Consider the following 23,181-nt stretch of genomic DNA (forward strand, 5'->3'; position numbering starts at 1 on the left):
GGGATTTTTGTAGCAACAGGAGGCTTTTGGTGCATCCAGGGTGCATCCAGGGGGCTGGAGAACACAGCCACAAGGGTATTGAGGGTAGTGACATTTTTGTGGCAGCCATTCTTAGTGCCACTGCCATCCCTCCCTTCGGTGCTGGGAAGCTCTTGAGCATCCTTGAGCCATTGGATCTTGGGCACCAGGCATGGAGAACTGAGGAAGAATTTGTCTACCTTAGTGAGGGTGATGCACCTGAAGGATCTGTCACTTCCACATCCTGGCCCAAGACAATGTCTGCTGTCCCCAGGCAAGAGAGGTGCATTTGAGTGCTTGCCTCTTGTCTTGGTTTGCATTCTCCAGTTTCCTGTCTCGGGATCACCATGCAAGTTAACTGGTTGTCCAGCAAGGGGCAATAGGTGGACAGATTGTCCTGGAATGGCAGGTCCCAGGGGCATCAGCACCACCCCTCATACCATGCTGGACCCCCAGGCTACAATAACTTTGAGAGTCCTCTGCAGACACTCTGGGGCTAGTGACAAGAAAGAGTGTGGGAGACTGAGTGAAAGACAAGGTGTGGATTGTTCAGATCTCTAGGCTTCTTCCTCTTTTGATTTCACTGGACCACGAAGGGGTTGATGTGGGGAAAGATGGCTCAGGTCTGTTGGGAACACACCTGCATGACCTCCACACTATTGGGATGATTAAGGCAGTTGTCAGCAGCATTGAGAGGTGACTGCTGCCAGCGACCGACAGGTAGACAGACACACAGAAAGACAGAGACAGAGGTACTGATATCGATGGTTGGAGTTAGGATATTGCTTAAAGGGGAGACTAAGAAACCTGGATCTGTTGAGGGGTTTCACAACAATAAAATAGGACTACTATTACGTAGTATAATAAAAGTTATATGAATGTGTTTCCTCTCAAACTCAAGCCCGAGGGTGGCAGCAATTGCCAAGTAGAGAGGTGACACGGTGGAAATGGGTTGGGGCTTTCCTGTGAGATAGGCTGCACCTTCATAGAGCTTGACTCCTGAGGGTGCTGAGAAGCAAGTGGCAACTGGGAGGAAGTTGAGGATGAATCAGCTGCTTCAGTAGAATCTTGGCAGCTAAGGCTCATTTTTCCAAAGCGGTTGCTGAGGTCATCTGCCTGCGTGATCTTCTGAATTCAAGGGTGGCTGTTGCAGAGGTGTGGTGGGAGAGCAGGGAGCGGTTGCTGCGGTGGCTTCTGCCAGACTGGGGTGACATAATCTGGCTTCATACTTTGGGAAGATTCAGTGTGGTACCTGGTGTACAGAGCCTTCCTGTCCTGCCACCTATTGTTTCTAATACTGTCCCTGGTTGAGGTTAGAGAATCTGCAGTAGTTGCTCACTTTAGTGACAGGAGATCACAAGCTTCAAGATTGTGACTTTGGTGATTTGTAATCACTGTGCTGCTCTGGTTTCTGCTTGAGGTATGGCAGAGGCCCGTGAGGTTCCCACTCATGTCACCTGAATATCTGTTCTGGCTAATCTGTGTATCATCTCAGTCTGTGCTGACTCTGACTCTGTTGTGAGTTAGTCTCTATTGGAATGCTGTTTTCTTCTCCTCCTGAGATCCTCTTCAGGGTCCCTTGTGTTGTGAGTTTTTTGATGATTACAGCTTTTCCAGTCTGGTCAACATTGTCATCCATCTTCAAACAGGAAGCTATCCAGGGCAATAGCATCCGGTGATATCAGGCCATCTGAGTGGCTATTGATATTAATAAACTCCAGAATCTCCTGCAACTTCATTCTGCCCCTTGAGTTCTTTTTCACTGTACAATATCCCTCCCACCCCACTTATCTGTGATTCCTCTTTCCATGGTTTTAGTCGTGAATGGTCAGCCACAGTTTAAAAATATTAAATGGAAACTACAGAGATAAATAATTTATAAATTTAAATTATGCACAGTTCTAATCATGCCATTCTGCTCAGGACAATGTATCCATGCTGTATGCGCTACCCACCCTGTTCTTAGTAGCTGACTGGTTGTCAGGTTAACTATTATGGTGTTACAGTGCTCATGTTCAGGTAACCCTTACCTAGTAGCCTAATACAACATCACAATGTCCCTATCAATCACCTTATTTGATCTCGTCACCTAGTCATCTCACATCATTACAAAAAGGGAAGAGTGAGTTAGAATAAAATAGTTTGAGAGAAAACACATTCATATAACTTTTATTATACTATGTAATAGTAGTCCTATTTTATTGTTGTGAATCTGTTACTGTGCTTACTTTATAATTGAAGATTTGTCATAGACATATCTGTATATGAAAAAAAAAAAAAACACAGTGCATATAGGGTTTGGTACTGTCCATGGTTTCAGGCACCATTTGTGGTCTTGAAATGGATCCCTCAGAGACAAGTGGAAGTTGATGTGTTATAATCAACTCCTGCAGGTCTTTTCCAATGGGGTCCACATATTGTAGCTTGACATCTCTGTACAGCATCTTACTTGGGACCTTTTCTTTGTTTTTGACCTTGTCTTCTTTACAGAGGCATCTTTTGTGGACGTTTCTCATTGTCAGAGGGAAAACTGATTTGCAAATGAATTATTTCATGATTTTGTTAGTGGCCCACCAGCAGATGGGGTGGGCTCCTCACAGGGCTCCAGACTGTGTACCAACATCAGCTTGGAATTGAACTCTGCTCTTTTCCTGGCATGACTAGGATCCCATGTCCACCAGTGTTTCCCGATGAGAAGCTGGTATTTGGACTCTGTCCACTTCATTCTTATCTCAAGTCTTAGCAATAACCTTATTTTTGTTCACCAACTCTTCCACCATTTCTTATTATGATTCTTTCATTAATTTCTAGATTCTCATGACTGACGTTACTATTAGTCACCTTCTTTAATAGAATAATTCTGTGGACTCCTGTCATAAGCTGTCACAGGGAGTCTGCTCGTCTTTGCTTTCTGCTGGGGCCCTGAGGCCTGCAACTGTGTTTCTTGGGGTGGTCTGTTTTCAGGATGGGTGTCCCCCAGTGTCCACAATAGATGAGCTGGAGAGGAGCAGGGGAAAGCATTTGGAATAAGCAGGAAACGCCATCTGAGAAGGAAGAAAGGCTGATCATCACATTTACTGTATTAATTAGTAGGACTGATACTTCCAGTGTTCATTGAACTCTAAAAGTTACCTCAGGAAAGGTTTTATATTGCTTAGGTTTCATATTTCATTCTTATTAATTTTGTTGCCTCATCATTTATAACTTAATTTATAATTGTACTAGTTGTCATACTGTTTTCATTATAATTCATTTTGTTGATATGAAAAGGTGCCAGCAACTTCCATGTACTTGGTGAACACATTGGTAGGTGATTTTCTTCGTTGGATCAATGCTATTTCAGTGCAGGCTCAATGAAGTCAACAGAATTTTTTTTTTAAATGGCTATATATGTATTTTTTTTTTCTTGGAGAATGATCAATAGTTTGTTTTCCAAAAGATCTTCATTTAAGTGGAATTTTTATGGTCTGAGTTTTTTTTAACATTTGATTTTTTTTCAATACATTGAGATCATGTCTTTTTCTCTGTTATTAATCTCTCAATGACCATCAGTGCCAGAGTGACATATAGTCATAATATGTGTTTAAATACAAGGGCACTTGGCTAACAGACGCTGGAATAATAAATATTTGTGTGTCTATGGTACAGGACAGAATTCTCCTCCATTCTTGTGTCATTTAAGTAAAGATCTCAGAGGGAGACACAGATGTGGTGTGTCATAATAGCAGTTATGTTTGTTAATCAAGAAGTAAAAGGACACTCCCAAACTTGGGAGCAGGTCATCTGGAGCAGGAGCAACCTCATCCATTTGGGTTCAGTCTGTCTTTGTGTCCCAGCTTGTCTGAGATTTGTTCTTCCCTTTTGCCTAAGTCACATGATCGTGAAACATAACCGACAGGTGGTGTTGCATAACTCCAGGAAAAGGGTACATGTACTGTCCCCACATTTCTTGCAAATGCTCACAAGAGAGTTCAAAACTACAATGTGAATGGTATTACAATGGCATTGTCAAAGGTTACCTTCAGACATACTGCTTGTGTGTCTCCCCCCCCTCCACACTCCACTTCTGGGGACCAGTTAGACTGAGCAGGTGTGGCATTTCCAGATAGAACCTACAGTTCTGAACCCTGCCTTTTGGTCTGCCCCTAATTTTCCTCTCCCATGGTCTTGTTCACGTGTGTACTATCTACCTAACAACCAGAGAAGAATCTTTACTTTGTGCAGTTAAGTCCCTGCTGAGGTATGTTGCTTGGTGCTCCTGAAAATTACGCTAAGGCAAGTTAATGTAGCTCAGTATTTGGCAGGGTCAGCTAAAACTATCTAATACGTTTATATCCCTATTTTGTGTTCTTACCTAAAGAAGAGTCCATTCTCTTGGTTCATTGTGGGGAGAGTGGATAAATGTGTGTAATTTTGTGGGTCCTAAATATGTTCAGGTGTACTGAAGTCTTTTAATGCTGCTATTTGCCTTTTATGGCAACATTTTGAGGTTGATAGTGTTATTTTCATTTTATTCAAGAAAAAAGTGAGGTTAAAATATTATGATTTGTTACAAGCTTGTAAAAATTTGAATCCGAATTGTAACCAAGTCTGACTCCCTTATGCAAAATAAAAAATAAAAAAAACTTGTATAATATTATCTGCTGGAGTGTTTACATTTATTTCCTAGGCTCCTTCCACAAACCAACCATAAACTTGGGCCTTAAAAAGCAAACTTATTCTCTCAGATTTTTGAAAGCAAGAAGTGCAATATCAAGCTAGTGTTTCCTTCCAAAGTTTCCAGGGAGGAATCCTGCCTTGCCTCTTCCATCCTGTGATGGAGGGAGGTTTTTCTGGGCTTGTGGCAATGTAACTCTACCCCTGTCTGCACATGGACTCTTCCTTGTCTCTCTCTGGAACTTATGTTGAAAGTCTTCTAGGGAATTTGTCACTTAGGATCTACTGCAGTCCGAGATGATCTCATATGGAGATGTTCATCTTCATTAGACTTTATGGTAATAACTTCTTTGTTTTTCTTTAAAATTTTACTGTTGGTATAGTAAAGTAATACAGTTTTATGTATTTTCAAATTTTAAATGAATCAAAGAAATTTACATGTTTAATTTTGTGTTGTGATTCTTTTGATTGACATTATCAGAGTCCTAGATGTCAGTGAGGCCATACTGAATACATTTTCCTCACATATTACCTATACATTGGCTTTTATTGCATGTGTGTGTTACATTTTATTTTTGGCTATCACAAACACTTTCTGTGAACCTTTTTGAATACTTCGGTACCCAGCATAGTTTTATGTGAGATAGATGCTCACTTGATGATGGTTTTCAAAGCAGTTGTACCAGCATACCTCATGGCAGCTCAAGAGTGACACCCTGGAACTCATATAGTTCAAGAATATGGTATTGGCTGTGATTTCAGTTAGCCTTGAGTTGCATAGGTATTTTAATTTAAACCTCTTGAATTATCGCTCAGATTGAATATCTTCTCATCGATTTATTAGATTTATACTTTTATAAACTGCCAGTTAAACAATTTTAAGATTTGGTTGTTTTGCTTTTGTTGCTGTTGTTATTTACCTTTCCAACGAATTCTGGTTTGGAGTCTATTCTTGAGTATATATATATGTTAAACATTTTTTTTTCTCATGTGGTGGTTGTCTTATTTATTTATTTATTTTGGTTTTGGGGATTGAATCCAGTGACACTTAACCACTGAGCCACACATCCTCAGTCATTTTTATTTTTATCTTGAGACAGGATTTCGCTAAATTGCTGAGGCTGGCTTTGAACACTTTGCTCTTTTTATTGTGTATTTTGATAAGCACAGATTCTTTTTTTTTTTTTTTACATAGTCAAAGTGACCCACTTTTTATTTTATGGTTGGTGAATTTGGTGCTTTTAAAAGAGCTTTCTCTTATGATTTAGATATGTGATATTCCCCCGAAGCTCACGTGTGAGACAATGCAAGAGAGTTTAGAGGAGAAATGGTTGGGTTAGGAGAACCTTGACCTAATCAGTGCTTTAATCCTCTACTAGGGTTTGACTGTAATCAGGTAGGGTGTGGCTGGAGAAGGTGGGCATTGGGGATTTGCCTTTGGGATTTATATTTCCTCATGAGGAGAGCAGTCTCTCTCTCTCTCTGCTTCCAGGTAATGTCCTAAGCCACTTCCTGCAACTACATCCTTCCACCATGATGTCCTGCCTCACCTTGAGCTCCAAGGAATGAAGCTGACCTTCTATGGATTGAGACCTCTGAAACTGTGAGCCCCACAATAAACTTTTTCTCCTGTAAATTTATTCTTGTCAGATCATTTTGTCACAGCAGTGAAAAAGCTGACTAAGGCACTTTCTTAACAATGCTTTTTATGTAATTCTTCTTCTTCTTCTGTGTATCAATCATGAGATTACTATTTCTCCCTCTCCCTCTTTAGAGATACTGTGATATACAGCTTATAAGCAAGTCTTGGTTTGGGGGAACAATTCTGTCACCATAAATTGTGTTGTACAAATCTTGTACATGAGTTTTTTAGGTGAACTTAGAGGACAGTCTTAATTTGCTCAATTTCATGTTCTTGGAAGGTGAGTTACGGTGGGCCATAGCTATTCAATAACTATCGATAGAAAAGGATTTGCTTTGAAATTAGCTTGCTGTGCTAGTGCTTTAGGAAAAAATGACTTCATTAATAGATCCCTTGTTGATCAAGACAATTCATACTATCCAGGTATCTGACTATATGGAAAATTTTACCAATTTTTAAAATGATATTTCAATGAATTATTTAATGAAGCCTGTAAATACATATAACTATGATAAATTTATTGTTGAAGTTTGTGAGACACAAGAAATACACCCAGGGCAAGCTAGGAAGTTCAGGGCCAGAATATGAATGCAAGTCTTATTTTCTTTCTTTGGAAATCTTTCTCTAAATGCAATTTCAAATTGTAGGGTGAAACACTTTTTTAAAATGATATCATCAGCTTAAAAATAAATGAAAGAATCCTGCTCTAATTTAAACTACACCTAGTTTTCTCCCTATGAGCATTCTTGCCCTCACAAAATTCAAGTAGAATTATTTACTTTTATAATTCTTTTACAAGTCATTGTTTTACATGTTAGTTAAATGTAATGTGCTTTTCTTTCACTTTGGGGAATTCTGGAGTGAGGCATGGAGTGTCTTGAGAAGACAACTTGCTTGGCAAGTGGACTGTTATAGTTTAAATGTGCTCCAAAGCCCATGCATTGAAGGCTTGGTCCCTGGTCTGTGGCACAGCCGGAAGGTGATGGGCACCTTGGGAGGCGGGGCCTAGTGAAAGAAGGTTAGGGCCTTGGCATGTAATTGTGAAGAAGACATTGGGAGCCTGACCCCTTCCTCTCAATCTGTGCCTCCTAGCCACCATGAAGAGCATCTTTGCTGTACTACACCCTCTGTGCCATGAAGTTCACCTCACCAAAGGCCCAAAGCAAAGGACCAAGGGACCATGGATTAAAATTTTTGACACCATGAACCAAATAAATCTTTCCTCTTTTAAAGCTGATTGTCTCAGATATTTTGAAATAGCAATGGAAAGATGACTAACACATGGACTTTTGTTCATGTTAATTTTTAGCATATATGTTATATGAGAGAATTTAGGGAAATATAAACAAGGAAAAGAAAAAAAAAGATTCATTTAAGTAAGTTCATTTACCATTTGTCTGCAGTACTATTTCACTCTGGTAGCTTTTTTGAAAGTTCATCCCTAAGAAGACATTTATTTTCAGTTTAGTTCATATAATTTTAGAATATGCAAAACATATTGCTTTCAGATGCTGACAATCAAGTTGATATGTTTGTAAGGAGCAGATACAACCTTCTAAGCAGTTATTTTTTAAAATCAGACTCAGTGTTCAAAAGCTTCTACTAGTTGCAAAGTAATAATAGAGGATACATAGTAATAACTGATATTCTTGGATATGCTAGGGATTTACCAAAAAAATAGGATTATTAATCTTTTGACTCTGGTTATAAATAAAGATGGAAATATCTTAATGAATGAATAAGGTTTTTGAGAAAAATTAAAGGAATGCAATGTTTGGATTAATATAGTAACTTTGCATAAGTATACACACAGTTTGAGATTTTCTAATCCACATTTGTGTTCTAGAACAGGGATATGGACAATTTATTGTTAATTTGTAGAAATCAGTATATCTATATAGTAATACATTTTAGTGAAAATTTGAGATATTCAAAATAAACCTCAACTTGTAAGACTAAGAGTAGTCTGTAAGTGGTTAGTCATTTCCTGCACATTGCATTTACCTGTGGCTATTTTTTAGTATTATTTTTCAATTTGAAAACTTTCAATACTTCCTAGATTTGAAATCTTGGCACACATACACATACTTCTTTAAAATAGTTTTCTTTTTTTTTAATAGCAAAAGTCACAGCTTTGTCAGAAGGAGAACAATAGAGGCTGATATCTGTCAATCTGTCCAGTGAATTATGTAGTATCTTGCTTTCAGGACATAACAAATGTTGCCCAAGTGCATGTTCCAGTAATTGAAATAGATAGAAAACTGAGCATGCTTTTCAATTTACTTTGAGAATCTTTGGCTTCTTTTCATGCTGTTGTAATCATTAGCAGAAGTTCATAGAAAGTGGAGTTTATCAAAATACAGACAGTTTTATTTAGAGCATGTGCCTTGCAGGAATTTCTTTTCATTCACTTACTCTGGGATATAGAGCAGCACCTTTGGCTTTAATATGCTTATTACAGAGCCTGAACACCGTGCATATTTCCTCCTGCTTTAAGATACAGATGGCAAAAATCCCTAGTCTGCCAAGGAATTTTATTTGCTTCTAAATTCTAACTGTCCCATTATATGACTTTGCTATATTAAGATTTTAATAGTGCAAATAAGGGTCAAGGCTTCTTTGTTGATGAAATATTAAATCACGCTTTGGCTCTTTTCTTGTGACAGTTATTTTCTATTTCATCTTTAAAAGCGGAAGTTCATGAGCTTTTCATCCAGTGGAGTAGTTAGATTTTATTCATGTTCAGACTCATTGAAACCTGCCAACCATATAAAAAGTGTTGCCAATATGGGAGAAGTGTTCCTTGTCTCGTGATAGAAAGGGTTTCACTGTGTAAAACCAAACTTAAAACAAAAATACGTATCCCCCATTGAAACAGACTACACCACGTGTTTTTCCCAGGTGGCTTTCTATGCAGTATGGAGCAGAGTAGATTTGATTGATAATGTTTCCAGTTGTTTTGCAAATTCTCTGTGTTTATACATACATGTAATCATACACACACACACACATATATATCTGATGTTTAATCTTATAAACATTCCCAAATCAATGTCAACTTTGAATTGGTTACAAATATTCCTTTAATTTGGTTTTTGAATGATTTAGAACGCAAAGAAATATTTTCTTAAGCCTCAGGATTTACAAAGTATTCGATCCTAAGCTAAACTTTTAGTCAGTGAATTTCTCTTGACCCTGGTATAGATTTTGCTGTGCTACCTGGCTTCTCTTGCTAGTGGAATTGTTATCTATGCATCTATAGCAGCAAACACAGGGTCATGCTATAACTAAAAATATGTATATATCCAAGCTCCGTTAAATTTGGTTCTGTGGTATTTTCTATCCATGTCTTTTCTTTCCCTTCAGACTGTCACTGAGTTAATTTAGGTCCTTTGTTTCTTACATTCAGATGTTTTGAAGTTTCTATCTGGCCACTTTGCTTTGCAGTTTCTCTCTAGTTCACTCTATGCATTGCTTTCAACATCACTGAGTGAATATATAGTCCAGATCACATTATTTTTCCTACATGAAATATCCAACCACTTTCCATTGCTTTTGGATTCATTTTAAAACTTACTCAGAAAATACTCAATACAACAGCCACTAGCCATGTACAGCCATTTAAATTGAATGTGTACTTAATTAAAAGTAAATAAAACAAATTGAATTCCTCTATCACAGTAGCCTAATTTCAAGTACTCCAAAGCCACATGTCCCTAATGACTACTGGAATGGACACCAAATCTCCAGAACATTTCCACCATCATGGAAGGTCTCACTGGACAGCGTTGCCTTGGGATGTTACACTTGTCCTTCAGCTTACTTTTTCAGCCTCATCTTCTTCAAAGCACCAACATGTCTCTGTGATCCAGTCACATGGGTCTGCTTCCTGTAGAAAACATCCATTTATTCAGTCAACAGACTTCACTGGGAACAATCAAGAGTTCAAGACAAAACTGCTGTTACAGAGCTTGTATTAGTGGGGGATTGTAAACATCCAAAATATTCAAGATGTAAAATACCCAATGTCAAGGAGTGCTAGCAAGAAAAATGAAATATGGCAACATGCAGCATGATTGTTTAGATGGGGCATTGAGAAAGGGCCTTTTTGATAGGGGCATTTCAGCAGATCCCTGAATAAAAGGAGGAAATGAGCCATTCAACTCTTTGAGGGAAGCGAAAGCCTTTCATTCTACTGCCTTCAAGCCTTTGCCCTCTTGGGTTTGTGGGAGTATTATTAATAAAGGTCATAGCTTTGTTAAGCATTCGCCTCTTATCTTGCTCTAAAGATTTTTGGTCTCAGGCCAGAATGTAATCAGAGTCATGGACTATTAGAGCTAGGGACAACCGTGGAGAAACTTCTAATCCATTTTCTGATTTTAAAGAGGGGGCACCTAAGATATAGATATGTTAATCGATTTGTTTTAAATGACAATGGTTAAATGACAATGAGAGTTGGGTCTCCTGGTTCCTACTATTTTCCACATAGGGCAGAGTTTTCTGGGTAATGAGATATAGATGAAGAGGACCACTTGTCCCTTTTAAAGAGATTTCTTAAAATTAATATTTCCTTATTTTGGCTTTCTTTAGAAGTTCATTGATATTAAAATTTCAAATGAACTTTTTCTTTGCATTATAGACTCAACCTGATCATTCAGGAAAAAAGTTTTCAATGATTTGCTCATATGAATACCTTTTAAATATTACCTTCTCAATACTAGAAAACATTTCAGCACTAGCAGCATGATATACATATGCCTATGTGCATCTACAAAAGTTTCCCTGTATGAAGTCCCAGATAGCATAAAATGATGGGTTTTAATTGAATTATGCCTTTGTTCATCCAGTAAAATTCTGAGGAATTGCCTAAAGAACTCAAAAGCAGGTAACCTAATCATGTTTTTTTTTTTTTTTTAATAACATATTTAATTCTTAGACTCATCTAGGTAAGGGCTATTACACTGTTCTTGAGGGGTTCCAGCTCATGCCAGAATACTCAAGGTTCATAACTCAGTATAATTTTATTGCAGTTACTATATTATCAATGTATAGTAAGCTTTTAAGGTACATCATTATTTAATAATTTTGAAAACAAAATTTAAACATGTAAAATGCAGCCACTAACCATCCATATAAAATATTATATTATGTTGTATAATTTTAGAAGAAATTAGTTTCTTGCTATATCAGTAAAGTTTTCTTTTGTAAGTATCCTATCTATATAATAGCAATTCACCTTTAACATCTTTATGATTAAAATTTTAAATAAAGGTAATGCTGTATTTCTTTTAAAAATATATAAAACAATTTACCAAAGCAATTAAAAGGCCTTCTATATTTCTCAAATCTGCTTTTTATGGTTCCTTTTTGAAAGTGAACACGCCTGATTAAGTTTCCTCTTTATGCCTTAATTGTAATATATCCTTTAGCTAATTGAGTATCTGTGAACTGTTTATTACAGTTGAAGATGAAGCATAATAAATTACTCAGTGTTTTAGGGGGAAATGTAGATAAGCAAATAATCATACACTGTCATTCTTTACTAAAAGAAACATATGGTATTCCCAGTCACAGAATATATTCAACAATAATTTTGTCCTCAAGTAAAACGTGCTTGAAGTATCTTAAATTTTGTATCATGTATCCTTTCTGCCACTCTCAGGCTAATGACACTGTTCCTATCAAGGCTGAGTACTCTCTTAAACTCCAAAAGAAAGTATGGTTAAAAGGTATATTGAAATATACACAGTTGGAAATGAAAATGTTTATTTTTTTTTCAGGCATAAGATGACCAACAGAATGCCAAATGAAGGGTCAGTTTGGGAATGAGCTTTCATTTCACCAATTTTATGAACAAGTCCTAGATTATATGAGGAAAGGAAAAATCAAAAGTGTATGGTGATAGGCTTTTAAGGGAAGTATTTTCATTTCTTGTTTAAAAGAAGGAAAAAGGGTAAACATCTTTTTTTTGAGCCATAATTTATGGCTTTTCAAATTTTGTTTTTTTCAAATGCTTCATACCTATGTGAAGTGAAGGGGAAAGAAACTGAAAAATGCTTTTAAAAGGAACATAAACTAGAGAGTCCATGGGAAAAACAGAAAAATGAAGGGGTGCAAATAGAAGATCCAAGGATATTGAGTAACGGACAGACAATGGTGCCAAATGGCCTCTCTGCCTATTTGTGTTTGGGATCAAAAGCATTTATTCCTTGTGATTGGTGGAGCCTTCTGGTTACTAATCCCCTTGAACAATATCTAAAATTCAAATTAAGCCAAATTCCATGTTGCTGTAAGCCATCTTCAATGTCTATTTTCTCTAAGTATCAAAGAAATTATATGGGCTAAGTAATTCTCAGAGCACTGCATAAAGTTTAGCTCTTTCCTCAAGAATCGTAAGAAACTCAGAGTGTATGCTCTTTTTCACTTTCACGAATCTTTTTATTATAAAATTTGACAGAAGAGAGTGGAGAGAAGCCCCCAGAGACTTTTTATTTTCTTCACTGACAAAAAAAGCACATCACTTTTAGCAATTTTTTTTCTTTTTCCTTCTATATTTATTTTGTATGAGATCTGACTGAAACCACACAAGGAAAGAAACCTACGTTTGGTTTCTGTATTTTTTCTCCCCAGCCAAAAGAAAGGTTTGAAGTGACATTGCAGGTTATTTCCAGGGTAATTTTTCTTTTATTTTTAAAGAGCAAATTCTCTGAGTCTCAAAGTCAGCAACAAGCAATCCATACATGACGAAATATGAAGCTCCCAGTGGTGACGTGGGCCCACTGTGATCCTTGCTGACATTGCATGAAAATTATGAGGATAAGAAATGGTGAGACTTGGAATAAGACTCCAAACCTAATCTAGAGGACTTGGCTCTGGGTGCTGGCAGTCTGAGACACAAGTGAAGTCACAGGTGTGCCCATCTTGAGCACCATACACTCTGCCCTGCTTCTGTGTCTGAAGCACAGCCTTTTTTTTTTTTTTTTTTTTTTTTTTTTGTACCGGGGATTGAACCCAGGGGCCCTCAACCACTGAGCTACTTTTTAAAATATTTTATTAGAGATAGGGTCTCCTGGGATTGTTTAGGGCTTCACCAAGTTGCTGAGAAGAGCTTTGAACTACTGATCCTCCTACTTCAGCCTCCCGAGCTGCTGGGATTACAGGCTGTACCATAGCGTGCCACTACACAGTCTCTCTTGATATACTTCATCTCATGTTTTCATTGAACATGTCTTACCCAAGGTCATGGCTTCATTGTAATGACTAAACTTATAACAGTGACTGTCTGCAGATTTTATTTTCCAAGAAGATTGGGTTCAATTGGAGAGTGCAGAAGGAAAAGATTGCAATTAAGTTATTAGTGTCCTAATAAGTGTGCAAGATAGTTTAAGCCATGCTAAAATTAAGATGCTTGATAAACAGAAGAAAGAGTTCCAGGTAGCCATGTCCTTTGCATATTCTTCAAGAAATGAAATGGTTTTTAATTTTGAATATTAGATCATCCAGAACCTCAGATTCCCTTGAGGTGATGTATGGATATGATTCTTTAGTTAGGTATTGTCTTATTTCCAGTGTTTTTTGACATTTCTTTGAAAAGTCAGAATCATTCTATGACAGCATTGACAAAACTATCAAATTTACATCATCTGTCGGAATCTTTAACAAGTTATGAGATGATAATGACTGTATCTGTAAAGTATCTAGTCATGTTACTTCATTTCAAATACCAATTACCATTTTGATTTGATGGAGGATAATGAAAGTTGGAAGTTTCATGGGAATTTTTATGTGAATAGAAGAAATGCAGCATGCATTCATGTATGTCTGAGTATTTGTCTCAGAAACAATACACGTTTTTATTATAAGCAAGTGGCAAAGAGATGATAAAACTCTAAGTAAGTGATCCTAGTCACCCCCACCCCCACCCTGTGATATTCTTGGGTGCATTTAGAGCCTGTTATGTCAAAGGCTCTGATACCCAGATGCTGCTTGATGAATGCTAGAGGGTTCCTTGTCTTTACCTAGGTTTGGGGTTTGAAATTTCCCCAAGAAATGGGAAGAATTTTTTTGCCTTTAGAATTTTGAAATCTATGTATGTGATCCTAAATAATCTAGTTAATTTTGCCTCTTTGAACTGTACAGACTGGAATTTTATGGTATGAATTATTTTGTGTGTCATTAATTCCCACAGAATAGTGTGTATATAAAATCCTCCCACCTTGTTGCACATGCCTTCATCTTTTCTCTATTAGGCTGCCCAGAATTCCATTATGTGCACATATCACAATTTGTTAATCCATTTTGCTTTGGGAACTTGAGTTGTTTGATGACAGTGTGACAGTATGTTATGTTCATCCCTACGTATGTCTATTACATGTTTGCAAGTGTTTCTCAACTGTATGCATGCAGAAATGGATTCCATGGGTCAAATATATGCATTCAAAAAATTCAAATAAGTATGCATATTCATTGCAGTTATGATAATTCTAGTTGCTCTGTATAGTCAGACACTCTCAGGTTTTCAGGTGTTTGCAATTCTAGTGGATTTTTAGGGTCATTGTAATTTTAATTTGCTATTTCTTGATTCAATAAGCTTGAGAATCATCTGTGAAGTTTGTCTTTTGTGAATCTTTTGTGACGTGTCTGTTCAAGACATTTGCCTAATTCCTTCCTTCCTTCTTTTTTGTTACTTGTGATTTTCTTATGTTTGGGAGTTTTCTTCACATTCTGAGTATAAATGCTTTACTAGTTTTAGATATCTCAACTTTTCTTATTCTGTGACATCCTTTCGTTTTATGTTGTCTTCCCTGACTACTAAGAAAAAAAAAAATGTCATTCACTTTTAAGTGCTTCTGTTTTGATTTAAAAAAAAAAAAAGAAAAAAATTCCAAGACTGTGTTACTATGTATCCTTGTAAGGTTTTGCAGTTTTTTTTTTCAATATAGGCATATAATCCACCTCATATTACTTTTTGTCTATTGGAATTTCCAATTTATATTTTATATAGATATTAACTATATTATTTCCTGAGAAAACTGATACTTTCCCACAATTCTTTCCTTATAAGTCTGTGTTTCCCCTTTTTGTTTCCCCTTTTTCATAATTAAAATTTCCTCATATGCAGGGGTCTGTTTAAGGGTTCTGCATTCCGTTTCCTTGGTCCCTTGTCTTTCTGTACCAGTACCAAATTGCCTCGATTATTATGGCTTTATAAAATGTTTTAAAGTCTAGAAGAGCACTAATTTAAATCTTGTGAATATTTTAAAAGATCTTGGCTGTTTACTTTCCATATAAATATTTGAACTAAATGGTTAATTGCCCCCCCAAACTATTACAATTTTGGTTTATGATAGTTTAATCCATTCTACACATTATGAGGAGAATTAATCTCTTTATGATATTAATTTTTGCAGTCTATGTAAACATTATTTATCTGAATTTATTTAGTTGTTCAATTCCCAATAAAATTTTTTAAATGTATTTGTTAGTAAGAATTTGACAATATTATTAATTATATTCTAAATAGTTTTCATTCACATTGCTGGAACATAATAATTAGACTGAATTTTATGTATGTTTTTTTTCTTTTACAACATTGCTAAGTTGTTTCTGATTCAAATATTTTACCTTAAAATTATTTTGAATTCGATCTTATAATTTTTTTTGTGATATTTATACATTTCATATCCTCTTCTTGTCTTAATATACTTAACAAACTTCAGTACAGTGTTCATTAGAAGCTGTAGTTAGCATACATGTTTGCAATCTAAAATGAAACATTCAAAAATTAAATATTATATTTATTATAAAGATCTGTAGATATTCTAATTTTAAGAAACTTGGAATCTGCTTACAGTTCTATAATCAATTATTTTGAGTAACAAATGCTTCTTCCGTCTGGGATGAGATGTTTATGTGATTTTTCCCCCTTTCATTTCTTAAGAATGCAAAATGCTAAGGTGAATTTACTAAAGTTAAAAAAAAAAAAAAACTTTTCTTTATATAAATCCAATAGTCAGGGTATATTATCCTTTTTAAATACTTCACATCTATAAATTCGCAGACCTGATGTATATTTTTTAACCTGTGTTCATAGGTGAGATAAATCTGTAGCTTTTGTTTTTGATGTTTTCCCATTAGGTTTTGCATCAAAGCCTGCAATTTTCAATATGGTAAAATTTTAATTATAATAGTTATTTGACTGACTGACTGTCATGACTCCCATAAAAATGGTGAGTTAATGCTCATAGGAAATTTAGATTTTATTTTTATTGAATTAGTTTTGTTAAATTGTACTTAAGTAGGATTTGTTCATTTCTTTTAAAATTTCAAGTATATTAAAATTTACATTGCATAATAATAGTTTTGTGATGTTTACAGGTAACCAAGCCCCCCCTCTCTTATTTTTTGCTTATTTATTTTTTTTGTGGCACTGGGGATTGAATCCAGGGGTGTTCTACAACTGAGCTATATCCTAGCCCTTCTTAAACTATTTTTTTTTTTTTTTTTTTTTACTTTGAGACAGGTTCTTTCTCAGTTGCCCAGACTGGCCTTGAACTTGTCTTCTCCTGCCTCAGCTTTCAGAATAGCTGTGATTACAGGTGAGCACCACTGCACCCAGCTCTTTCTCTCTCTCTTTTTAAGAGAAAAATAATTTTAAAACATGTCACATCTCACCAGAAGGTTCCCCTATTTCAGGTCTCACTACTTAGAATGTCTTTTTTCTACCCTAAACCATCTCTTGCTAAGGGTTGTGGGATTATGATTTGCTTCAGCAATGGAGAATCTGTTTCTTTCTTGATGATTTCGCTAGGGAAATGTGAATGATGAAACAACTTGACCACTAATGAAAAATAGAGAATAGGTTTGGATTTAACATAACAATTGACATTATCTAACACACACACACAGAAAGAGAGAGAGAGAGAGAGAGAGAGAGAGAGAGAGATAGCAATTTAGTTAGTCTATTGCTTAACTGCTTTGAATTGGAATCCCAACCTTGTAATTGGAAAAGTCCTGATTACTACAGGGGAAAAGGGTGACTCTTTATTTTTTATTTTGGTTATAATTTATGCATTTAACAAGATTGCAGCGATGACATTAGTTTTTGAATCCAGTTGAGTGTTCTGTGGTCAGTAGAGAACTAGTGCATAATATTTTGAAGTAAGATATCTTTCCCTGATTTAGCTCAAACATGCACTGGCACAGGATAAGACATTCATTTCTGTAAATTAGCATTAGCATGTGCTAGTGGCCTTAACAGAGAGGTGAAGAGTCCAGTGGTTGTGGTGGGATAGTAATCTGTTTCTCCAAGTCTGGATGAGGTTCATTGGTGTTCAATTTCTCAGGGAGGTAAAAGACATTATGAGCATGAGAGTGTAGACTGAAAATAGACCAAGACACTTTTGTATGTAAATGACTGAAATGGTTTAATTAGATAACTTAGATATGTGTCTATCCAATGGTCAAGGAATCTGCAGTCATGAGACTTCCATGTACACAGCAGTTCTATTATTGCAAAGAGGGGGAGAATTTATTTTTGGTAGACAACTTAGAGATTCTGCTTGTTTTAGTTAGCTTTTACACTGCTGTGACCAAACCGACCTGACAAGAACATATTTAGAGGAGGAAAAGTTTATTTTGGGGCTCCTAGTTTCAGAGGTCTCAGTCTGTAGTTGGCAGACTCCATTCTGTAGGGTCTGAGATGCACCTTGGTTATAGAGTGTGGCAGTTGGGAGCATGGTACCTAGGAAGCAGAGGGAGAGAGTAGTCCACTCGTCAGAGAAAAATATCTATACCCAAAAGGAATGCCCCCAATGACCCAGCTCCTCCAACCACAGCCTACTTGCCTACAGTTACCACCAGTTAATTCCTATGAGAGAATTAATGTACTTATTAGGTTAAGACTCTTATAACCCAATCATTTGCCTCTGAGCTTTATTGTGTTGTCTCACACATGAGCTTTTGGGGGACACCTTATATCTAAAACATTACACTGTTATACTGTCAATCAGTGTTTAAAAATCAATGTATATGTCAGAAACAGAAAGAAAAGTAATAAATCCTTAGAACAGATTTTTTTTTAACATTTCTAAGAGTTTCCTATGGCATTGAAGGTTTATGATATGACATGCTTATAAGAAAAACGTTTCACAGTTCAGAAAAACTCCTACCACTTGCATGCCTTAAAAAATCATGTCACACTGCATTGCATAAAACATTTTATATATCCAATTTGTTTTCAAATCTAGTATGTGTTCTTGGCTTTAATGCTGATACCAGCATCTCATCACCAGGTGGTCTCTATTCATGTGATGACTGTAGAAAGCTCCTTAATACTCAGGAAACTGTTATTAAGTCTACCAACATTCCTCCAGAAATGTTGAAGCAATTTTTTCTTTAGGCCAGTATTGCCTGTTTATTTTACTGATATTGCATTTACAGGTCCTAGTATAATGTTATACTGAAAGAATAATTAGAACATGGGTAAATCAGAAACTAGGTAAAAGAGATTATACCTTCAAAGATACATTTTAGAAAGGGAAAACAAATATTCAATATGCTCATTTGTATTCTGTGAACTCTATATCTAAAAAAAAATTCACTAGGATACATTGTAAAATTTGTGCCAGGTTAAAAACTGTCAAAAGAACAGTTGTAGACATGCAGAAATGTTGAGTTAAAACAAGCAAAACAAAAGTGTGAGCATATCTCTTCTTATTGTCATCAGAGTATTACACACTGATTTTAGCATTTTACTTTTTTTAATATTTATTTTTTGTAGTTGTAATTGGACACAATAACATTCTTTTATTTATTTATTTATTTTTATGTGGTGCTGAGGATCGAATCCAGGGCCTTCCACGTGCGAGGCAAGCACTCTTCTGCTGAGCCATAACTCCAGCCCCAGCGTTTTACTTTTGTAGAGAGATTCATCATAGTGTTTTCTTTTGTAGTGTCCAATCTCATTTTTATGTTTGTAAATCCATTTTGACTTGTTTTTTTGTAACTGTTGAGAGACAAGTCTCCAGTTTCATTCTTCTTATAAGGATATCTAATTTTCCCATTATTGAAAAGACTGTTCTTTCTCTGGTACCCATTCTTAGTACCTTTTTTGAAAACCTGTTGGCTGTGGATGTTTGGGTTGTCTTTTAGGCTATCTATTTTATGCCTTTGGTCTACATGTCTGCATATATGACAAGACTTTGTTGTTTTGACTAGTACAGATTTGTAGTGCATATTAAAGTTAATGGCCCCTGTTCTTATCTTTATGCTTAATATTGCTTTGACGGTTTAGGGATTTGTGGTTTCAAATAAATTTTAGTACTTTTTTCTTTTAGTTTTGTGAAGAATGTCATTATTATTTTGATAGAGATTGCATTGAAACTCTAGATTACTTTGGGCGGTATGAACATTTTAACAATATTGATTCTTCCAATCCATTTACATGGTATGTCCTGTTTTTTTTGTTTTTGTTTTTGTTGCCTTCTTTCATTTCTGACATTAATGTTTTAGTTTTGTTGTTGAGGTCTTTTACTTCTTTGGAGGAATTTTAGGTTTTACTAAAAAGTTCAGCAGAAGATATGGAGGCTTCTGGAATACCTCCTGCTTCCACTTATGAATAACTTCCTTCACTATTGGCATCTCCTTCCAAAGTGGTACATGTGTTAACAATTGATAAGCCTGCAGTTATATATCATTACCACCCAAAGTGCATAACTTATATTAGTATTCCTAGTTGGTGTTGTACATTATATGGGTTTCGAAATATTCATAATGACATTTATCCATCATTATAATATCATGCAGAAAAATTTCATTGCACTAAAATTCTCTTGCGTTTTACCCATTCATCTCTACCTTCCCCTTGACCCTTGACAATCACAGATACTTTTACTGTTGCAATAGATTTGGTTCTTCCAGAAATAATGTTGTAAATGAAAACTATGTAGGCATTCATGATTAACTTCTTTCATTTAGAAATATGCAGCAAGGTTAAATGCATTTAAGTCTCTTACATGTCTTTTCATGGCTTGACAGCTCTTTTCTTTACGCCCTGAATTGCCTTCTATTGACTGTATGTTGCCACTATTTATTCACCCATTTAGTTACCTACAGACGTTTGGTTGCTTCCCAGTTGGGGCAATTATGAAAAAGCTGCTATAAACAGCCTGTGTATGTTTTGTGTGGATCTAAGTTTTAAACTTCCTAAAGCAAACGCCAAGGAGCATGACTGCTGGTGAGAGCAGGTATGGTTTTGTAAACAGCTGCCAGACTGTCTTCCAAACTGGAATACCATTTTGCATTCCCAACAGCAGTGAATGAGAGTGGCATCTGCTCCCTATCCTCACTAAGTCATTGTTGGCAGTGCTGTGATCGTGGCCAGTCTCAAAGGTCTGTGGTGACAGTGGTGATTTATTGTTGTTTAGATGTATTTAATTTTAAGTAAATATTATAGAACTACTTATGAACATTGATACCAAAGAACAATAAAGTTAACAATACTCTCTCTTTCTTTTTAAATATCTCTTTTTGCTTTCTATCATATGTTGTTACATCTCCAAAACAAAATAAAAATAAATCTCCAAAATAACAATATTTATTTCAAATTAACTAAACTTCCAGCTTACTCTGTAGATATCTGGGGTATAACTGCAACTTAATGGAATAGTCATTGTGTTAGTAAGCCATCAGCATGGCCAATATTTAGATAATATTTATAAATAAATCTTTATAAAATTATTATCCTGTAGTCTGATCACATTCATAATAACAATTTATCTTAAAATTTGAATAAATACATATAATTTTACATTGATATCAAATATTGAAACATTTTTTGTCTTCACATGAGATTATTTAACAAACTTTTGAACTGGGCTATAATTGGGTCTCTTAATTTTGCCAGAAAATATTCATTTCGACACTAAAACTTAAATATCCTCTCATTGCTCATATTCTTTATCACTCTTTATCACACACACACAAATATTAATTAGTGTGCAAAAAGCTTAACTTGCATATTTTTTTCCTTCTTATTTGTCAAAACTAATATCAGTAAGGGTTAAATCCGTAATAGTAATGTTCTGGTCCTACTTTTAATAAATGTAGTATAATAGCTTCCACTTGTTGCTGCTTTCCTTTTTTTTTAAAATTTTGTTTTGTTTTGTTTTTAAGAAACTCACTATTATGCCACCTTTCAGTTCCACTTTAAATCTGTACCTCCTTCCCTTCTTAGCTCTTCTAAACTCTCAATACATGCTGCCTTTGCCTGGCCAGCTCTTCAGTCTTGACTGTTCCTGTCTTCCATTCTTCATACTCTTTCTCTTAGGAGTAATAGAAAGGAAGCCAATACACTTGGTATGTTTTAATGTGAGTCTTCATACTCCTGATCTCAAACAAATTCATGTTATTAAAATTTGTTGAGACCCTCTACGAAGATTTGTTTATTTGTTTCTGTGGCTCTTATCTGGCAGTATCCACAAGATTAGAATTTAAAACTAACATTTTTCAAAAACATTTTTATTGCATTTGAATATAAATAGTATATTATGAAAAATAATAACTTTTAAAACCAAGTGGTGAGGTGAGTAGCTTTGTTTTACAGCTTGCCAATCTTTAATGTCAGCCTTAATAGAAGACAGATGGCTTTTCATCCTTGCTGCTGTGTTCAGTCTGTTGTGATATTATATATCACATAGCCTTTGGAAATATCCACTGCATTCTTGAGAGAGAACGGGAGTGAAAAGGCAAGTAAAGACTTATTATTATTAGAAAGCCTCTTTTGACCTTGTGGACCCCTTGAAAAATTATGGAAATCTCTAGAAGTCCTTTGACCACACTTTGAGAACCACTGCTGTTCAATGGTGTTCTCCTGAGCATTCAATATATTTTATGCTTATCTCTCAACTCCACATCTCTTAAAACCAGTTGTTTGTGAATTTTTATATTCAATACTGCCTTAATGGATTGTTGATGCTACCAAGGTCGAAGTGTGGTATTAGAGATATCTCTAACTTTGCAAGTGTTATTCCCACTGCTAAAGAAGTCTTTATTTGCCTTTCAAGCTTTGCTCAAATGTCACTTTCTCTGTGACACATTAATCACTCACTTGTCTTCCTTTTTATGTTCTTCACACATACTTTCATTTTTTTTTTTTTACAACCAAGCAGGTATTAATTACAGGCTGCAAACCAAGATGTGTACAAAATACTACTTAATTTTCTTACATCAAACTTATTTTTATTGTCACCCTTTGCTTTTTAAGTTCACAGGAAATTCCATCTCAAGCACATTAGGGTCTCCTTTTTCCACCTAATTTCCCTCCAGAAATTGAAAGGGTTCCTTGGTGCCAGGGAAGGGGACTTGAGTTTCTGCTAACAGTTTCCTCTGATGCTTTACCCATGCATGTTCTCAGTGCCTGATCTCATAAGTGGGCTGGCATTTTCTAGCCACTCCCATGGCATGCTTGAGGTATTAGGTATCTGCTGAGGCTGGGGACACACCTCTACACACAGCCATTCTTCTTAGATGTCTTGGGGGCAGGCACTCTCTTGTTACTGTTTGGGTTCATTATTTAGGGGGAATTGCAGTGTGTCTCTTTCTTTTTCAAGACCTTCATCATTTTTCCACCAAAAACTATTTTGCTTAGTGGGTCTAGGATCCACAAAAAAATGTATTCAGAATTATAGCAAGTTCTTTTTTTCATTGTTTTCTAGCTATATAACTATCCTAAATATATGACCTATGGACTCGCTACTTACTTGAAGGCAGAAAAATGGTAAGAATCTTGTAGAGGGAAAATATAATAATGATTAACATACTAAAACATATCTGTCCATATATGTATTGAGCATGCCTGTTTTATA

The 23,181-nt window shown here is 35.7% G+C and overlaps 1 long non-coding RNA gene across 4 annotated transcripts in view; it reads left to right on the forward strand.

The window, feature by feature from the left end:
- LOC124103049 (uncharacterized) overlaps nucleotides 1–23,181 on the forward strand; it is a 71,209-nt gene that overhangs the window by 25,048 nt on the left and 22,980 nt on the right. For 2 of the 4 annotated variants that reach the window (XR_006855087.2, XR_009228237.1), the window contains exon 4: nucleotides 6,167–8,130. This is a non-coding gene — a long non-coding RNA (uncharacterized LOC124103049). Of the gene's footprint in view, nucleotides 1–6,166; nucleotides 8,131–16,838; nucleotides 16,915–23,181 lie in introns of those variants that run through there. The other 2 variants (XR_009228235.1, XR_009228236.1) reach the window with 2 other exon arrangements.

This window comes from Marmota monax, unplaced genomic scaffold, assembly GCF_021218885.2.
Source record: "Marmota monax isolate L192 unplaced genomic scaffold, Marmota_monax_Labrador192_F-V1.1 WCK01_AAM20220418_F8-fsc00039, whole genome shotgun sequence".
Lineage (NCBI taxonomy): Eukaryota > Metazoa > Chordata > Mammalia > Rodentia > Sciuridae > Marmota > Marmota monax.